Source organism: Sebastes fasciatus, chromosome 11, assembly GCF_043250625.1.
Source record: "Sebastes fasciatus isolate fSebFas1 chromosome 11, fSebFas1.pri, whole genome shotgun sequence".
In the NCBI taxonomy this organism is placed as follows: Eukaryota; Metazoa; Chordata; class Actinopteri; order Perciformes; family Sebastidae; genus Sebastes; species Sebastes fasciatus.
The window spans coordinates 34,729,474-34,746,857 of record NC_133805.1 but is presented as its reverse complement, the minus strand read 5'-3'; the positions used below and the strand labels follow the sequence as shown (position 1 = coordinate 34,746,857).

The 17,384-nt window shown below is 42.0% G+C and overlaps 1 protein-coding gene across 1 annotated transcript in view; it reads left to right on the top strand.

Moving 5' to 3' along the window:
- LOC141777778 (E3 ubiquitin-protein ligase RING2) overlaps positions 1-17,384 on the top strand; it is a 157,051-nt gene that overhangs the window by 110,238 nt on the left and 29,429 nt on the right. The window lies entirely within an intron of this gene.

The following is a 17,384-nucleotide window of genomic DNA, read 5'->3' as shown; positions in this document are numbered from 1 at the left end:
GACTGGAGGAGCCGGGGATCAAACCGCCGACCTTCCTGGTGGACGACCGGCTCTACCTCTAAGCCACAGCCGCCCCAAAATAACCAAGCTAACAGTGCTTCAGGAACAATACTCCATGAAATTTCCATTCTTGAAAATGGTCATTCCAAGAATTCATTAAAACGTACTATCATTACACAACAATCTAATTTTGGCATACTCTGAACATTACAATTGATCTGTGTAGGTGGTGCATGGACTACTGCATACAGGCAGTACTATGAGAATATATTGGGAATAGCTTGAGACGTATTGTAGTGGATGAAAGTTGATCCTCTCTGTCCTGATAATACTGGTTCAAGGTGGGCCATTATTATCAATCAAAACAGGGAGTCTCACAAACATTATAGCCCGCTATAGTTCAGTGCATGTCAGAGGCAATTTTATAGCAGTAGCCTAATAATTGTTTCTTTCCTGCTACTTTGGGGCAGCAGAGGAAGCTGTAAACATAAAACTGACATATTGCCTTGTAAAGATGTTATGGCTAACATGTTGGCAAACAGTTTATCAGAGCTTCCTCACTGAAAACAGTGGCCTTTTGCAGCTAGGTGTGAGCTTGAGGAGAGCAGTGAGTCCGAACCAAAACAGTATTTGTGTGCCATTAAACCAAAACAATGAGCTAAAAACACTTAAACACTCTGTAGAGCTGAAGGGAACTTCAGATTTGTTTGGTAATACTCTGTGGCACTACAAGTAAACCCATGACATCCTATTGTAATATCTAAAAAACAACAAAAAGAGAGTGCAGAGCACTATTCAGTTTATCATTTCAAGATATAATGTAATAACAGTCCATATTAATAGCAACAGAGTGATTCAAGGGATTCAGTGAGCTTACATATACATGTGAATGTGTAACTGTGTGAATGTGATCAGGGCGTTCCTGAAACCGAGAGCCTTGCACAACACTCAGTTGTAAGTTTTCTTCTTTATTAAATCACTGAACTGTGCCTGATGGCTCATCATCTCATCTGTCTGCACTTGGGTCTCAAACCTGCTTTCCTAAACTGTGACATTCGAGGTCTCCTGTCAACAGTTTTACAGACGTCTCTTTTACAGTGGTGGTTATGGGGAAAATTCTATTTAGGCTGTTGGGGATTTCTTGCTGCAATTCAGCAAGTGGCCACTAGAAAAAAATTGGAAGCAAGGCGGAGCGGAGGCGCCATATCCAGTTATTATTATGATCCAAGTGGACGTTTGTACCAAATTTGAAGAAATTCCTGTCATGCATTTCTGAAATATCATGAGAATGGGACGGATGGACGGACAGACAGACAGACAGACAGACAGACAGACAGACAGACAGACGGATAACCCAAAAACGTCATGGCTTCGGCCACTACTGTCGCCAGCGCGGACGGTAAAGTTTCCCCATCAGCTTATGCAATCAATAACTCATCAAACAGACACATGGAAATTCAATTGCTGAAAAACATTTTCTTCTGCATCATCTTAGACCAACTCTATCAGTTGGACCAGAGTTCCTGTGTAGATGTGTGATGGGATTTATCCAGTATGTGTGTGAGGGAGTGGGCATATATATATCCACCCTTTGATCTTGGTGGCCTCTGCGAGCAACGGAAGGCTTTGATCTGTGTTGGTTTGGACCGTAGCCCATAGGAGATGACAGCAGGATGATGAGTGGAGGTAGCAACACAGACAGTAGAGGGATGAGCGGAGCGAGTAAGAAAGAAAGAGAAAAGAGCAAGATTAAAAATTATAGCAGAATACTTGGTGTAGGTAGGGGGGGACTGAAGACAGAGGAAGATGAACAAAAACACAGCAGGAGATCTGCTGCAGATGAAAGACTGAGAGTAATGGGAGGAAACAGAGAGGCTGTAGAATGTAAGGAACCTGTGATGCTTAACTATGCAGAGGTATTTGGACATTCCAGCTTTGCTTTAAAGGGTCAGTTCACCAAAATTACAATAACGAAAAAAAAATATTTTCCTACTGCTCGTCTTATGCAGACCTGAGTAGTGAAAAAGGTGACAAGATACGGGACTAAAATACAAGAGGGGGAGGGGGCAGAAAGTAAAAAATTGTTTTAGTGATTTTTTTTAATATGCAAATTAAGCCTTTTAGAGCATTTTGAGATTAGATTACAACGAGAAAACAACACCTTGTTTTGATAAACAAATACATTTTATTGCATAATAATAGGCTATGTATTATATCATTAGTTTGTAATTATTGATGCATGTGTTCGTTGCTTTAATGTTGCAGTTGGTAATGTGGAGTTAATTTTAATGTATTTATCTATATTTTATTTTATATTTTACTTTACATACTGCTAGGTAGCTTGTGAATTTCCCCCCAGGGGACCAATAAAGCCTTATTGATATAATAAAATCATCATTTATTTATTGATTATATTCTGTATTGTTAATCTGAATCTGGAAAGTCAGATAAATGTAGCGGAGTAAAAAGTAGGAAGATGTAGGGGAGTAGAGATATTTTAAATAAATTCTGAAAGCAACAGGTAGCCAATGTAAGGAAGCCAGGATCCCGGTCAATTTCCTTGTCCGGGTCAAAATTCTAGCTGCAGAGTTTTGGATGAGCTGGAGGCTGGAGAGGGATTTTTTGCTGATGCCAGAGAGCAAGGAATTACAGTAATCAATCTACTAGTTATGAAGGCGTGGATAATGGCTTCCAGGTTTTTGGGAGAAAGAATTGGTCTAATCCTTGAAATGTTTCCGAGATGATGAAAGAAGGATTAAACCAAAAGCTGAGGTTTTGATCAAAAAATGACACCAAGATTTCTGCAATGCTGAGTTATTGAATGGGACAGAGAACCAAGACTGTTTGATATTTTGGAGGTTGCACTATCTTGACCTATGATAAATATCTCTGTCTTATCAGCATTTTAATGCAGGAAATTGTGACATCCACTTGCTGATGTCATGAAGGCAGTTTAGCAGGTTGATAGTGTTCTGTTTGCAGGGTAACAGCCTAGACAGATCTGAGTATCGTCTGCGTGTAAATAGAAACTGATATTATGTCTGCGTATAATGTGGCCAAGAGGGAGCATGTAGATGGAAAAGAGAACTGGACCCAGCACCGATCCTTGAGGCACCCCACATTGAACACCTATTTCAGCTGACCTGGCATCAGCAATACCAACGCAGACACGCCTCTCTTTTAGGTAGGACCTAAACAATTGCAGAGCAGTGCCACGGAATCCCACCCAGGTCTCAAGACGGCCCAAGAGGATATTATGGTCAATGGTCAATCAAATGCTGCGCTCAAATCCAGGAGAACAAGAATGGAGTTATGGCCAGCAATTCAAGTCATTTAATACCATGAGAAGAGCAGTTTCACTGATGTTTTTTTTCTAAAACCAAATTGAAATTTCTCAAAAATATTGTTTGCGTGAATGAAAGCTAGCAGTTGATCCGCTACAGCCTTTTCTAAAACCGTAGCTAAAAATGGGAGCTTAGAAATAAGTCTAAAATTGTTAACACCAGAGGAATCAAGAGATTTTTAAAAGAGGAAGGCGGGTCATGCCTTCGCCATAGCGGGATTCGTAATATTGTAAACTGTTACTACCTTCCACATTCCAGGATGTGGCCTGCAAAGTCCCACACAACACTGTGCTCAGATAGGTTTTAATGCAAAATTGATGTGTTATGCTTATTAACTAGCATATAGGAACAATAGGAAGCTTCATTTTGATGCTAACGACATGTTCGTAGTTATCTGCAGTATGACTACGCTAGCAAACTGTAATCACAAATGTGTAGATCTTGTTAAGAAAGACAGTTGGTGTAATGTTAAGCAGTGAAAGGACTTTATTATCTCTTCAAAATATTTCATTATTGGCTTGTTGTTGGAAGCCCATTCCGTTCATTTGGAGAAAAAACTGGACAAAGATCACGTTAAAATGTTATTATGAGAAATAATCGCAGCGTTTTAACTTCACGGTGACAGATGTATTCACTTCGGTGCAGAACAAGTGTGGCCTCTTGTGGTTTAAGGAAATATGCATTTTTGATCTTCTGGGCTCTGGCGGTGGTCACTGCCTGTGAATTGAAGGGGAAACATGTTCGCTCACTACTCTTGTGTCCATTTGGTATTTTATGAGGCAAACCTCAAACCTTGGTTTCATCATCATAATTTTTCACATAATTACTTGATCTTTATCTCATTACTGTTCATCACGTTATAACGTGATCCTTTTTCAAAGATTTGTTTTTCTCCACATTAATGCTTCTGTACGTTTCTTCTTTTTTTTCGTTTTGTCAGAAAACTTCAAAGACTTGGTTGATCAAAAGAACGCTTTCTTAAAGGGCAAAGATATCTGGACCAGTTGGACAGCAGAAATTAAAAGATTGTTGAAAATGAAGAAGAGTGTCACGGTTCAACCCCCAGCTTTCCTAGTGTGTGTCAAGTCTTATATACTGTACAGTATATGGTGATACCTACATCAATCAATCAATCAATCAACATTTATTTGTATAGCCCTTAACAACAACCAAGAGGTACCCAAAATGCTTTACATTAACACCAGGAAATAACAGGAATAAAAACACAACATATCATAAAATAAATAAAAGGTACATAAAAAGCATATGGAAAATGTCACAGCGCTACTAGGTATTAAAAGCCAATGTAAATAAAAAAGTCTTGTGCTTAGATTTAAAAAGTACTGGGTCAGTTATAGTGCGTATATCAGGGGGCAACTTGTTCTGTAGTTTAGGAGCAGCGACAGCAAAAGCACGATCACCCCACAGCCTCTACCTCGACCTCGGGACTTCTAAAAAAAGTTGACCAGATGACCGCAAAGCCCCGTTATGCTCGCGGAGAGTTAAAATCTCAGATAAATAAGGTGGGGCGAGACCGGTAATGGCTTTAAAAACAAACATCAAGAGCTTAAAATCGGTTCTAAAGCGAACTGGAAGCCAATGGAGTGGGTAAAGTACGGTGGGTAATGCGTTCACGTCTGGAAGTGTTAGTTAAAAAGCGAGCAGCAGCATTTTGCACAAGTTGGAGGCGCGCGAGGGAACACTGGTTGAGACCAGCATACAGTGCATTACAATAATCAAGTCTCGTGCTAATAAAGGCGTGAATTGCCTTCTCAAGATCGCGCCGATTGAGGAAGGGGCTTTACTTTAGCCAGAAGATATGTCCTTTCTAGGTTTGAGGCTTATATTTAATCTGTGGACTAAATTCAATGTACTCTACAGGTAAGAGCCACTAGGTAGCTCCTAGAAGCTGATAACTTAGTCGGCTAAGTTATCAGCTTCTAGGAGCTACGGAGTGGCTCTTTGAGGCATGTAATTCTGTGACTGTGTGTGTGTGGTGTGTGCTGGGCACGTTTATGATGGATCACTTTAATGAAATTTGCTCAGTGCTTTTCATCCATTCGCTAACACCCCATGGTTTCCCATCTCTCTCTGTCTTTTGCCCTTTTCTAGCGACTCTCCTTTATCCTGCTTTCATTTCACACTGCTTCTGAAATGAAAAAGTGTAAATTGTTTTTCCTTCTGATCAAAAGGATGAAAGCAGGGATATGCTTGGCTTTGCTGATTGCATTCGATGGGAAGTGAATAGAGTGACATAGATTTGGAAATTCCTGAATCATTTTTCCCCCCTCACAAAATAACATCAGGCATCAGAGTTCAAAGGGACTGATTTCAATGGAGACCTTGGCTGAATCACTTCTTGTATGCCGGTGCGATGTTTGTGCTATCACCTTTGGTTAGAGAGACATCAAATAAAAATAGCATCTGGTCCAGTGAGTGTCACACGTCTCAATTTATGACAGTAAAATCAAACATTTAGGCATCACCTGTGCCTCAGACGAAGACTGATTTTAATTAAAACACTACTGTTACATCCATCTGCATGGTAGAGTGCAGGCAAACACTAAAACGGCAGTAAATAATGCATTTGTGTTGATGTTACCTAGTCATTAATTTCACTAGTACGATAGTATGGGATTGATTGATCTACTGGAGTTCCACCCACTAAAAGGCTGTATAACACGTCTATAACAACTAATAGATTAAATCGATTATGAAAATAGTTGGCAACGAATTTCATCATCGATTAGTTGGGTCTATGCACGGCACGCGCTATGGCAACATCTCCTAATGTGGGCGCAGTAAGCCAGATGGTGCCCTGCCTTTTGTAGCTCACGTGATGAATTCCCAGCCAACATGTGAATGTAGGGCCCATGTGGGTATTAAATGGGCTGAAAAATGGGCCCTATATGGGATTGTCCGCGGGTTCCATGTTGGACCAATGTCAATTGCCCACATGGATTCCATGCAGGATTACAATGGGTGTTATGTGGGCCCCAACTGGGCAACATACCCAAGACCCATACTGGTCCCAGCTCTAAGTTCTATGTGGGTACTACATTGGGACTACATGGGCTGACATATGGGTTGTAAGTGGGTTTGTCCACAGTTTCCATGTTGGCCCCATGCCAATTGGCCTTGTGGGTTTCATGCAGGAATACACTGGGTGTCATATGGGCCCAATCTGGGCAACATAAACCAAAACCCATCTCGGCCCCAGGTTTAAGTTCTATGTGAGTACTACATGGGCTGAAATTACAGGAAATGATGCCGTCTCATTTGTCTCTGGAGTAAGTATCTGAAAAGTGTTGGGGGCAGAGACTGACGTTACAGCGTTAGCAGAGGCTAAAGCACAATTACAGATTGTAATTTACAAACGAACGTAACGGACAGAAATAGCTTTTTTCTTTCAGTTTTGTGATGGATCAATGTAGCTGGGCCCCTGATAAAGCTGTCTTAAAGCTGACGCTTGATAAAGCTAACGCCCGGCTATATTGATCCATGGATATTATGGAGTTTTGGGAATATTTCATGCCATCAGTCAGAGACAGTCTAAAGTGAACCCTTTATTTCTTCGCAACAGAAATCTGAGCAATATCTGATCATATATATATATTAGTTACATTTCCCTTTTGTTCTCAGTGCATGGCTGCATCCACAATGTCCATTTATTTAATTCCATTTTTTTTATTGTAGTAAAGTTGTACAAGAAGACAAGGAATATGTTTTTTTTCTAAATAAATTTGAATATGTGCATATATGTCACTGTCAATGTAAATCATACTCACTGTACATAGAGTACATTGATATCTTTACATGCACATACTGTACATAATCATCCAGTCCATGGATATCATCACCCCTGGATTTGCGGAAGGAGCGGGGTATAAATAAGAGACCTTGGTCGGATGATTTGGGTGGTCTAGAGGTGGAATATGGATGCAAGAGGTCTGAAAATGTATGAAGGTGCAAGACCATGTAGGGCCTTGTACATGATAAGCAGTATCTTGACATCTATTCTATACTTTACAGGGAGCCAATGAAGGGATGCAAGGATCGGTGTGATGTGGGATCTATGGTTGGTTTTGGTTTGCAGCCTGGCTGCAGTGTTTTTATGCACCAGGCGGGACAGGGCTGCTTGGCTGAGACAGGAGAAAAGAGCATTGCAGTAGTCTGGGCGTGTTCAGGTTTACACAAGCTTGAAGAGCCTGGTCTCATTCCCAGGGCATCAAATACCGACACTGAGACAGTGCCGCTCGGCGTCTTGATACCAACGTACAAGGCACCCTTTAGCGTCTGTATGAGACGCACCAGGCTTTCAACCAACTCCAATGTAAACCCATAGGCATCATTATTAGGCGCTCAGAGCAACGAACGTAGTATAAGCCCCGGGCCACGCTGGATGCATGAGCAGCGCGTGACCACTGCCTCGCTGAACTACTGTATCTCTCACGCATGTGGTGTCCACACCGACAGCGTTGCTGCTGCGGCGCTACTGCCAGCCGCTTCTTTCTACGTAGAGTTTGCCTTTCGTAATGTGGTGCATGGATCAAACAACACAGGACTTTTGCTCAGGGCACCGGTGTTCGTGTCCCGTGTGAAACCAAAAGTCGAGTGATTTTTACTTACAACGTTCTGTCGCATCGCTACGCCACTGAGTCACACGACATTATGTCCGTAGCTTGCGTTATTTTTAAAAAATACGGCTGTACTAAATGAGACTGCATGTCTTGGTGATATCAAATTTATAACAATTTATCCAGGTATTGTTGGAAGACCTGACTTTTTCATGACGGTTTTATAAATTCCACTGCGGTTAGTTGCTGTTCGTCTACTAATTCTTGCACACATTGCAGCGTCTAGGCCTGCTAGAAAGCCATTGGAAATGATGCTCATCTGCTCTACAGCCTCATAAAAAGCATGGTAATAAACTAGCACGGAGTGCTCAGCTGAAGATAACTTGTGGTTGTTTAATGGTATTTTTTTCTTCTCACAATAACAGGACCACATTGGTCATTAGTCAGCTATGGGTAGCTAAAGTAGCTGTAGCTAACTAGGAACATGTCCACGCTTGTAAATAAAACAATGTGCTGTCAGTCATGCTGGTTCAGTGTTAGCCCTAAGCATACTGTATTATTGAAAACACTGCTGATTTTGAAACTATTAATAAATAACTTTGCCCCATAACAAAAAATGCCCAATTAAGCAGATCAGAAATTTCTCCATGGTGTGTTTTAATAAACAGGCTTATTACAGGCACTTCTGTCATTAATATCCACTGCACCAAATAAACAATATGAACTTGTATGAACTATACAGAAAATAAATTGCCAGGCACCCAGTCATTGTGTCAGGTTTTACTTCTTCTGTGTGCTATTATTACCAAGCAAACAAAAGTGCCATATATAGAGGGGCATTTTCCAACACTGCTGTCTGTGGAAACTTGATGAGAAACTGTGCATGTCTTCTGAGGTTGTGTGTATGAGTTGTTGCGTCATGGTAAAAGTAAAATACAAACCATGTACTGTTATCATGCAAGAAATAGGTTAGTAGTAATAGTAGGTTAATATACCAACCTGTGTCGAATTTGTAACAAATTAGTAGTATCACCAGTACTAGTATTATTTCCATGTATTCATTCTAGATATTTACCATATTTACAGTAGGCTACTTTTAAAACATCTTTTTTCATCAAATATATTATGGAATAATATTAATACATATATGATATTAACAACAGGGAATGTTCTTAAGGTTTTCTATTTCATAAAAACTGTAAATTCATTATCTTCACATCACTACTTTTACCACTAATTACAATTCAGACATTTGGTCGAACATGCTTTTGACGGTAAAAAAAAATCATACTTATGAAATTATTTTAGCATATATACAGTATATATCACTACCTTTACCTTAAAAGGACAACTGAACCGTTTGGTAGAGCATGTTTTTAAAAAAAAATTTGCAACTTCTACTTTTTATTTAAGTATCAAGTTACATAATTCTGTTCAGTAAGGCCTCTTTCACAGATGTATTAAGAGAACTGGATACAGCTTTGGAGGCGGGGCCTCGTTCATTCCTATGAAAGTTGCTCAGTGGCGCATGAAGCCTAAATCGCTCGACTTCCGTCTGGAAATGTACCCGGATCTTGGGCACATGGAACACCCGCAGTAGCGTCCGCTCGCCCACATGACTCGGTCACGGGGTCCCAACGCCACGCCGTCGTCACGGCTTGCGCTCCAGCCTACGGTCTGGGTCTCATTCACATGAACGGTGGAAGGGAAATGACTCTGGATTCGGCTATTAGTTCACTTTACAACTTTAAAAACTATTTTTTTTTAAATAAAGGCTATTAGAGTGTTCGTACTGGGAGGTTGATTCACCTAAAAAAAAATTATCCGCTGTGTTACAGATGTCTTTTCCCAATGTAAGTCTATGGGAAAAGTCTTTTTGGGCCCAATGGCATCATGTGACGGACCCGGAAGTTGCAGTACCGCCGTTTGACCACTATGAAAGTTGGGATCGACGACCGACGCACTTCATGGGGGCTTGGCCTCTATGCATATCCACCTTATTCCTGGCCCCCATGATGCCTTGCGTGAATTGTGGGCGCAACTTCCGCGTCTTGTCATTTAATCGTTTTCCATGGTAACGCTACGCTAATCGTCTCTCCTAGAGCGATTGTATAACAAAAATCTTGTCAAACATGTGGGAACACCACCTATTACAGCTCAAACGGGATAATGTGATCATAGCTCCGTCTTCTTCTATCGAGGGATGAGATATAGACAGATAACCTACACTAGCATATTTAGCAACTTTATCCCCCCTTTTGTTTTTCCTTTCTCTCTTTTTTAAAAATGTTACTACATTTTTGGGAAAAAAATGCAGTTATGCAGTAACATTAATGTAGTTTCTTATTCTGTATTAATGTCAAGGTTTTTGCACAAATGTTTCCAATAAAAAATATTTGAATTTTATTTTATTCTTCTGTTTAATTTTTTTTAATTGCGTTTTTCAATGATAGTGTGCAACTGCTGAGTGTATTTTATAATGGTCAATCTTAATGTAGAATGCAGTCAGACAGGGAAAGACAGGGATATCATATACTGATGTGCAGAGGAAGTGGACTACAGGCACAAGGAAGAATGCAGAGCTGAAAAAGGTGAAGCACATACATTTTCATCCAGGCTCATCGGCATCAACACCAGATCCCATTAGTGTGTCATCTGCAGAAATCTCCCCCAAAATTTTCAATGATCACAGAGAATTAAAAAAATGCTGTTAATTCCTTTGTGATGGCCCCACTATTTCAGCTGCAGACAGATGGTCTTCTTCAGCGGTGTTACAGATTACATGTAGAGAACAATGAATCTTCACAGAGCCAGTGTGATCTACAGATGACCCATACTGAGCACGGTGCAACGCCAACCTGTAAGAAGTGTCTCACTTTTTATGAGACTTTCCATGTTCAACTAAGCCCTGCTCAGAGGGACAAGTTGACAGAAGACAACCAGGTACAGAGTCCACCACAACTGTGGCATGATGCGAGGAAGCTGCGCCTGACTGCCAGCAAAGCAAAGAGAATCCCCAAACGGAGCACGACTAACCCACAGAAAGTCCTGAATGAGCACTTGCACCAAACCTTCACTGGCAATACTGCTACTAAATATGGAAAAGAAAATGAGGATAAAGCCGTACAGCTCATGGAGGCTCAAGGGCACACTGTGGAGAGGAAAGACCTGGCAATGTGTCCTGACCATCCCTGGTTGGGAGTCAGCCCAGATGGAATTTTGGACTCGGCACAGCTCCTTGAGATCAAGTGTCCCCTAAAGAGTGCCATGTCACTTGCAAAGTTTATTGGTCAGCCAAATGGTGACATCAGATGCTAAAGTGATGGGAATGATCTCATTCTTCCCAAAGTGGATACTACCTCTAGGTGGGTGGAAAATACTGTTACTTATAATGTGTGAACTAATGTGATAGTTACTTGTGAACCTTAATAAAAACAAATTGTAAGCCATTTTATTTTACATCTATTCTTCCAGATACAGCTGACAGTGATGTGCCTGGGCCTGCAGAGCTGGAAGCTAGCTTATCTGGACACATACAGAGCACCTGGAGTTGGACACTGCATTTGACAAAGACTATACAGATGCACACATGAAACAACTCCAGAATTTTTATTTTTCCTAAATGCTTCCAAGATTAGTGGATGATTTTGTTGCAAAGAAGATGCAGCTCTGCCTCAAATACCTGAATCTTTTGAAAATACAGTAAGCAGATAACAGGTGTTACGTGTAGAACATACACAACAAACACCAAGTGCACTGTAACAAACGGTAGAAAAGTACTACAACAGACTTTGTTTTTAGTAAAAGCAACTGGCTGTCATTAAACAGATGCTACAATGCTGTGTCCTCCCTACACATGAAATCATACCTGATGTTCTCCTGGTGGTCTGTTCAAGTTTAGGTTTCTCAGCCACATTCTTTTGGATTCCTCGTCTGTAGGTAGGCGATGGAAACTGTACCGTTGGTCACAACAACAATCCCTCTTTGTATTGGGTGCATGTTCAACACACTGTTGTTGAAGACACAGATTTAGCTTTAGTCTGGTTGTTAGTACAGCCGTGGACAGCGCAACAATTACCAGAGCTCTGCAAGGACATTTTAGAAAATTATAATTTAATGTTAAATATCTGTTAAAAATAAAGCAGCGTTTTGCTAAATTGAAGGCAAATTACTTTTCAATTTGCCAAGCCTCCAGGAAGTGCGCCGGTAGTTGATCCCAACTTTCGTAGTGGCCAAATGGCGGTGCTGCAACTTCCGTGTCAGTCACGTGATGCCATTGGGCCCAAAAATACTTTTTCCCATAGAATTACTAGGGGAAAGAGACGTCTGTAACTCAGCGGATACTTTTTTTTTTAGCTAAATAAACTCCCCAGTATGAACACTCTAATAGTCCTTATTTAAATCATTCGGTTTTAAAGTTGTAAAACGAACTAATAGCCGAATCCAGAGTTATTTCCCTTCCTCCGTTCATGTGAATGAGACCCAGACCGAGGCTGGAGCACAAGCCGTGGCGTTGGGACCCCGTGACCGAGTCGTGTGACCGAGCGGACGCTACTGCGCATGTTGCATGTGCCCAAGATCCGGGTACTTTTCCAGGCGGAAGTCGAGCCATTTAGGCTTCATGTGCCACTGAGCAACTTTCATAGGAATGAATGGGGCCCCGTCTCAAACGCTGTATCCAGTTCTCTTAAAGGGGCTGTTTGTAAGAATCAGAAATGCTTGTTAACAGTGACACCTGTGGCCGTTAAGTCAACAACAGTCAGCGTCGGGCTTGTGCTCGCACTACATTGAAATGAACGAGCATCGCTCAACACAGTGAGGCGACACATGTCAGCTAAAACCACAATATCACTCTATATTTCAGCTGCTTGGCAGTAATGTTAGCTGACCAGACGAAGGTCTCTCCATGAATCGATGCTGATCCTAGTGTTAACTTTTCCTGCCTCCTGTTCCCTCCCGACCGCGGCCGGAGGGAACAGGGGAGACACCGGAGTTGTGGTCAGAGACGATAAAGTTTCTCTCTGTGGAGCCCCGTCACTTCACAAGACACGGGAAACCTCTGTTGGTCTGGAGGAGCTGCAGCAGTTATTTCTGCACAAACGTCCACTGTACATTTACTAGATATTCTCAGAGCTAAACTAACTCTTCTGCAGTGTGTAGTGTGCGTGCATGCACGTTAGAGTGGAGCGAAATAGCGAGAACGAGTGCGGTGTGTGAGTGAAGGCAGGCAGGCAGAGGAGCAGAGTCTAGCAGAGACTCCGTTCCTGGAGACCAAAGCTACGGTCTCCCCCGCGTCCTCCGACCGCGGCCAACACTGTTTTGCAAAACGGGCTTCACTAGATATAACTTTGCGGTTTTGATGCTTCCGTGTATTTTCTGTTGGAGTCTTGTGTGAAGAGCGTAGCCACACGCGAGCGACCTGGATTGATTTATACGTGTAAGAAGTTACAAACAGTCCCTTTACTACATCCATGGAAGTTACACACACAATCATTTCTACAGTAACACCCCCGAGAATAAGGTGGATATATCGAAAAAAATATGCCTACCTTTGAAAATAAGACCAAAGAGTCGTCATGTCTGGAGTGACTTTTTTGTTGCTAACTTCCTGTAAGGAGGCGGACTGAAAAGACATGCTATTTAAAGACACAGCGACATCTAGTGGATTCTTTTAGTATAACATACCTGAACCGAGTAGTATCAGGTTGAGTTCAATACATTTTTCAACAGATTTTTCAATAGTGACTCAAAATGTGCTCGACCGAACAGTCAAGCAGAACTTTAAAATTTTTTTTCTACATCTCTACCTCAGTTTTCTACATCTCGTGGCACAAGTGTGTATTAAATTAAAAGCGTGCTCTATCTGTTGCCAAAGTAGCTTATTTCTCTCGCTTAATCAGCAACAATAAACACAATCCTGTTATCTGCTCACCCTTTATTACTGATTTTTTCTCTACTTCGTCTGCAGAAAAATAGACGAGATGAGATACAACACTCTACAGTGCAATATTCATACCTTGACTCTGTTCTTAGAACATGTGAGACTGTCTCTCTTGAATCATTCTCTAAGCTGTTTTCAGCTTCTAAACCTTCCACCTGTGTCCTAGACCCACTACCAGCTGAACGTTTTAAAGATCTCTGGCCATTGCTGGGACCTACGATGCTTAATATATTTGTCTCTTACGACTGGTATTGTCCCCACTAGCTTTAAGACTGCTGTGGTGAAACCTCTACTTAAGAACCCACGCCGTGATCCAGGGTCTCTAAATAATTATCGACCAGTCTCTAACCTTCCAACTTCTGGTCCACATTTAACAGTAATCTTTTTTTTACATTTTCAGTCTGCTTTCAGGGCCTGTCGCTCTAAATCTATATTAAATCCCTTTGGCTATTTATAAACAGTCGTGAGGCCACAGAAGTGTGTGTGTGCTTCATAAGTAGTAACTAGCGTACTCTAGGTCCTGACTTAATAGCGGGCACAGGGGTCAGTCGTAACTACCTTATGCCGCGGCTTGGCACACAGCAAACCTCACAGAGAAATAAGAAAGGTTGCACAAGGCCAATGTGTGTGGAGCTCATCTGTCATGAAAGAGATAAACACTACTGCAAACACAATAAATACTGCTGCTGCACAGAGGAATCACTATATACAAGGCATTAAGATAAATCAAACATTTCAGATAAATAGTAGCTTCCACACTTTCCTTCTGAAAACCAAGGAAAACACGTTTCCTCAGCTTTTTAAAAGACACTTACCTCAATAATAGTCAGTCAAATGAGAGGTCAACAGGTCGGCAACGGAGAGATCAGTCCAAGAATGAGCGCTGGAGAGTCTTGCATGGGGGCGAAGAACAATTTGGCAATGAGTGAGTGAAACGGGGAGACTTAAAAGGACTGTTTGTAACTTCTTACACGTATAGATTACCCGGGTCGGTTTCCCATGTGCGCTCGCTCGCATTTGCGCGCTCGCATTTGCGCGCTCGCATGTGTGGCTACGCTGTTCAGACTCAGACTCCAACACAAACTACACACAACACCAAAACCGCAAAATTATATCTAGTGAAGCCCGTCTGTTAAACAGTGTTGGCCGCGGTCGGAGGACGCGGAGGAGACTCCCGCTGTACTCTGCTCCTCTGCCTGCCTGCTTGCCCTCATCCAGCTCGCTCCACCTCACGTGCATGCGTGCACTACACACTGCAGAAGAGTTAGTTTAGCTCTGAGAATATCTAGTGGACGTTTGTGCAGAAATAACTGCTGCAGCTCCTCCAGACCAACAGAGGTTTCCCGTGTCTTGTGAAGTGACGGGGCTCCGGAGCGAGTAACGTTATCGTCTCCGACCGGGTGCCGGTGTCTCCCCTGCTCCCTACGACCGCGGTCGGGAGGCTGAAGTAGGAAAACACAGGATCAGCATTGATTCATGGAGAGACCTTCGTCTGGTCAGCTAACATTACTGCCAAGCAGCTGAAATATAGAGTGATATTGTGGTTTTAGCTGACTTGTGTCTCCTCACTGTTTTGAACGATGCTCGTTCATGTCTATGTAGAGCGAGCACAAGCGCGAGCAACAGGAAGCGTCCTGTTGCTCGCGCTTGTGCTCGCTCTACATAGACTTTCGTTGACTTAACGGCCACAGGTGTCGCTGTTAACAAGCAATTTCTGGTTCTTACATAGAGTCCCTTTAAGCTACACACTGAACCCAGGCTTCTGCTCGGTAGAGGACTGAATGTCCTGGGCAGCTGAATGAATTTGAAAAAAAATCTTAGTCATGCAAAAATTAAATAAAAAATTTCATTGGACATTTTTGACATGTGCATTAGTGAAAAAAAAATCTCCCAAATGTGTTGTTTTTGAAGTTGGTGGTTTGTGTTATCAGTGTTTTGGATGGATGCTGCAGTCAGAGGGAAAGGCTGAGGATTGGACCGAGGAGCCTGAGGATGCAGAAACAGCTTTAGGGTTCACAGCCCACACAAGGCTGGCACTGCAGCTTCTGAAAGGGGTGAGTGGGTGGGTTAGTGTGCATATTTAGAGCGTGCACGCGTATATACATGTGCACGGTGTGTCTGTTTGTGAGTATTTGAGTGTGTGGACACGTGCTCTGTCATGCCAATAAGAATGTCAAGACTTTGTATTCTGCAGTAACATGAGGTTGTGTGTGTGAGGACGGCGGCCTTATCTAGTGTGCTGACTTCTTTTAGAAGCATGAAAAGGGAGGGTCAGGGTGCACGGTCTCTTTAAGTGTTAGTGTACTGTGTGTATCTGTCAGATTTAGTATTTGTTTTTTTACACTTGACCACGCCCAAAATGTCAAGTGAAGCATGAAAGATAATGCCACAAATCAATAAAAGCTCAGCTTGGGTGGTGACAGACAGCCTCAAGGAGACCTGCGATTTTGGACACATCTCAACTTCTGAACCTTTTCAGGCCTGGCTGATCACAGCCAATTTTCTATGTGGCTACACCAGAGCAGCTGTGAACACAGCACATTGGATGTGTGAACGTGTTTAGCCAGTGGATGAGAGAGCAGCAGTTACAGGCTGTCACAGATCTTAGGGGACCAAGGGCTGGCGGAAAAGCCATTCAATGCCTGCGACACAAAACAAAGACATTTCTTATTTGCCTATCTTAGGGAATTATTTCAATGCTGACAGACTACTCTTTAGATAATAGGCCTCATCAACCACGGCCACAACAGATTCTTAACCTTCCATGTTCCCTCATCCTTTGGTGTCCTTACATGACCGAACAAGGAACTATTGTAAACTACCTCTTTGTCCGATACCTTTTGAATTGTAAGCAGAGATACCCAATAGATAGAAACAAGCTGTCAATCTACCTTAATTTATGAAATACAAAATCTTGTACTATAGTTTAACAGACAACACTCAAATTGACAAAGCTTTATGAATCCTGTGAAATTATTATACCTGAATGTTTGGATATAGTGACCAGACATCCCTTGTCCACGACTGTCCCGTTTTCAAGGCTGACGTGTCCTGAGTCCCGACACATATCTGTAAAACACTCAAATGTCCCGGTTTTCAACAGTCACTAATAAATTGTCCCGGTTTTCACCACAATTAAAATAATAATATTATACTTACATAGACGTTTATCATGTTCCACTCATTAATTAATTTGTGCGCATGAGAGATAAGAGAGCCAGCACAGCGCACCGCTGCAGTCTATATAGAGAGTGATGTTGCGCGCGGTCAAGCCACAATTACGCACGGACACGGAAGATCCTGATTTCATTTATCACCACATCACCACCATCATTTGAACCACAGGACTCCCCGTGCTTATGTGCACATGAAACGTGTCGTTTTGATTAATTATTCTACACAGTCCCTTCTGCAAATCAACAGACACTTCGCTCCACTTGTAACTCCCTCAGGACCATCCGTTCTATCAGTCTATCACAAATTGTCTTCTGAGCTCCACAATTTTAATTATAATAGCCTGAG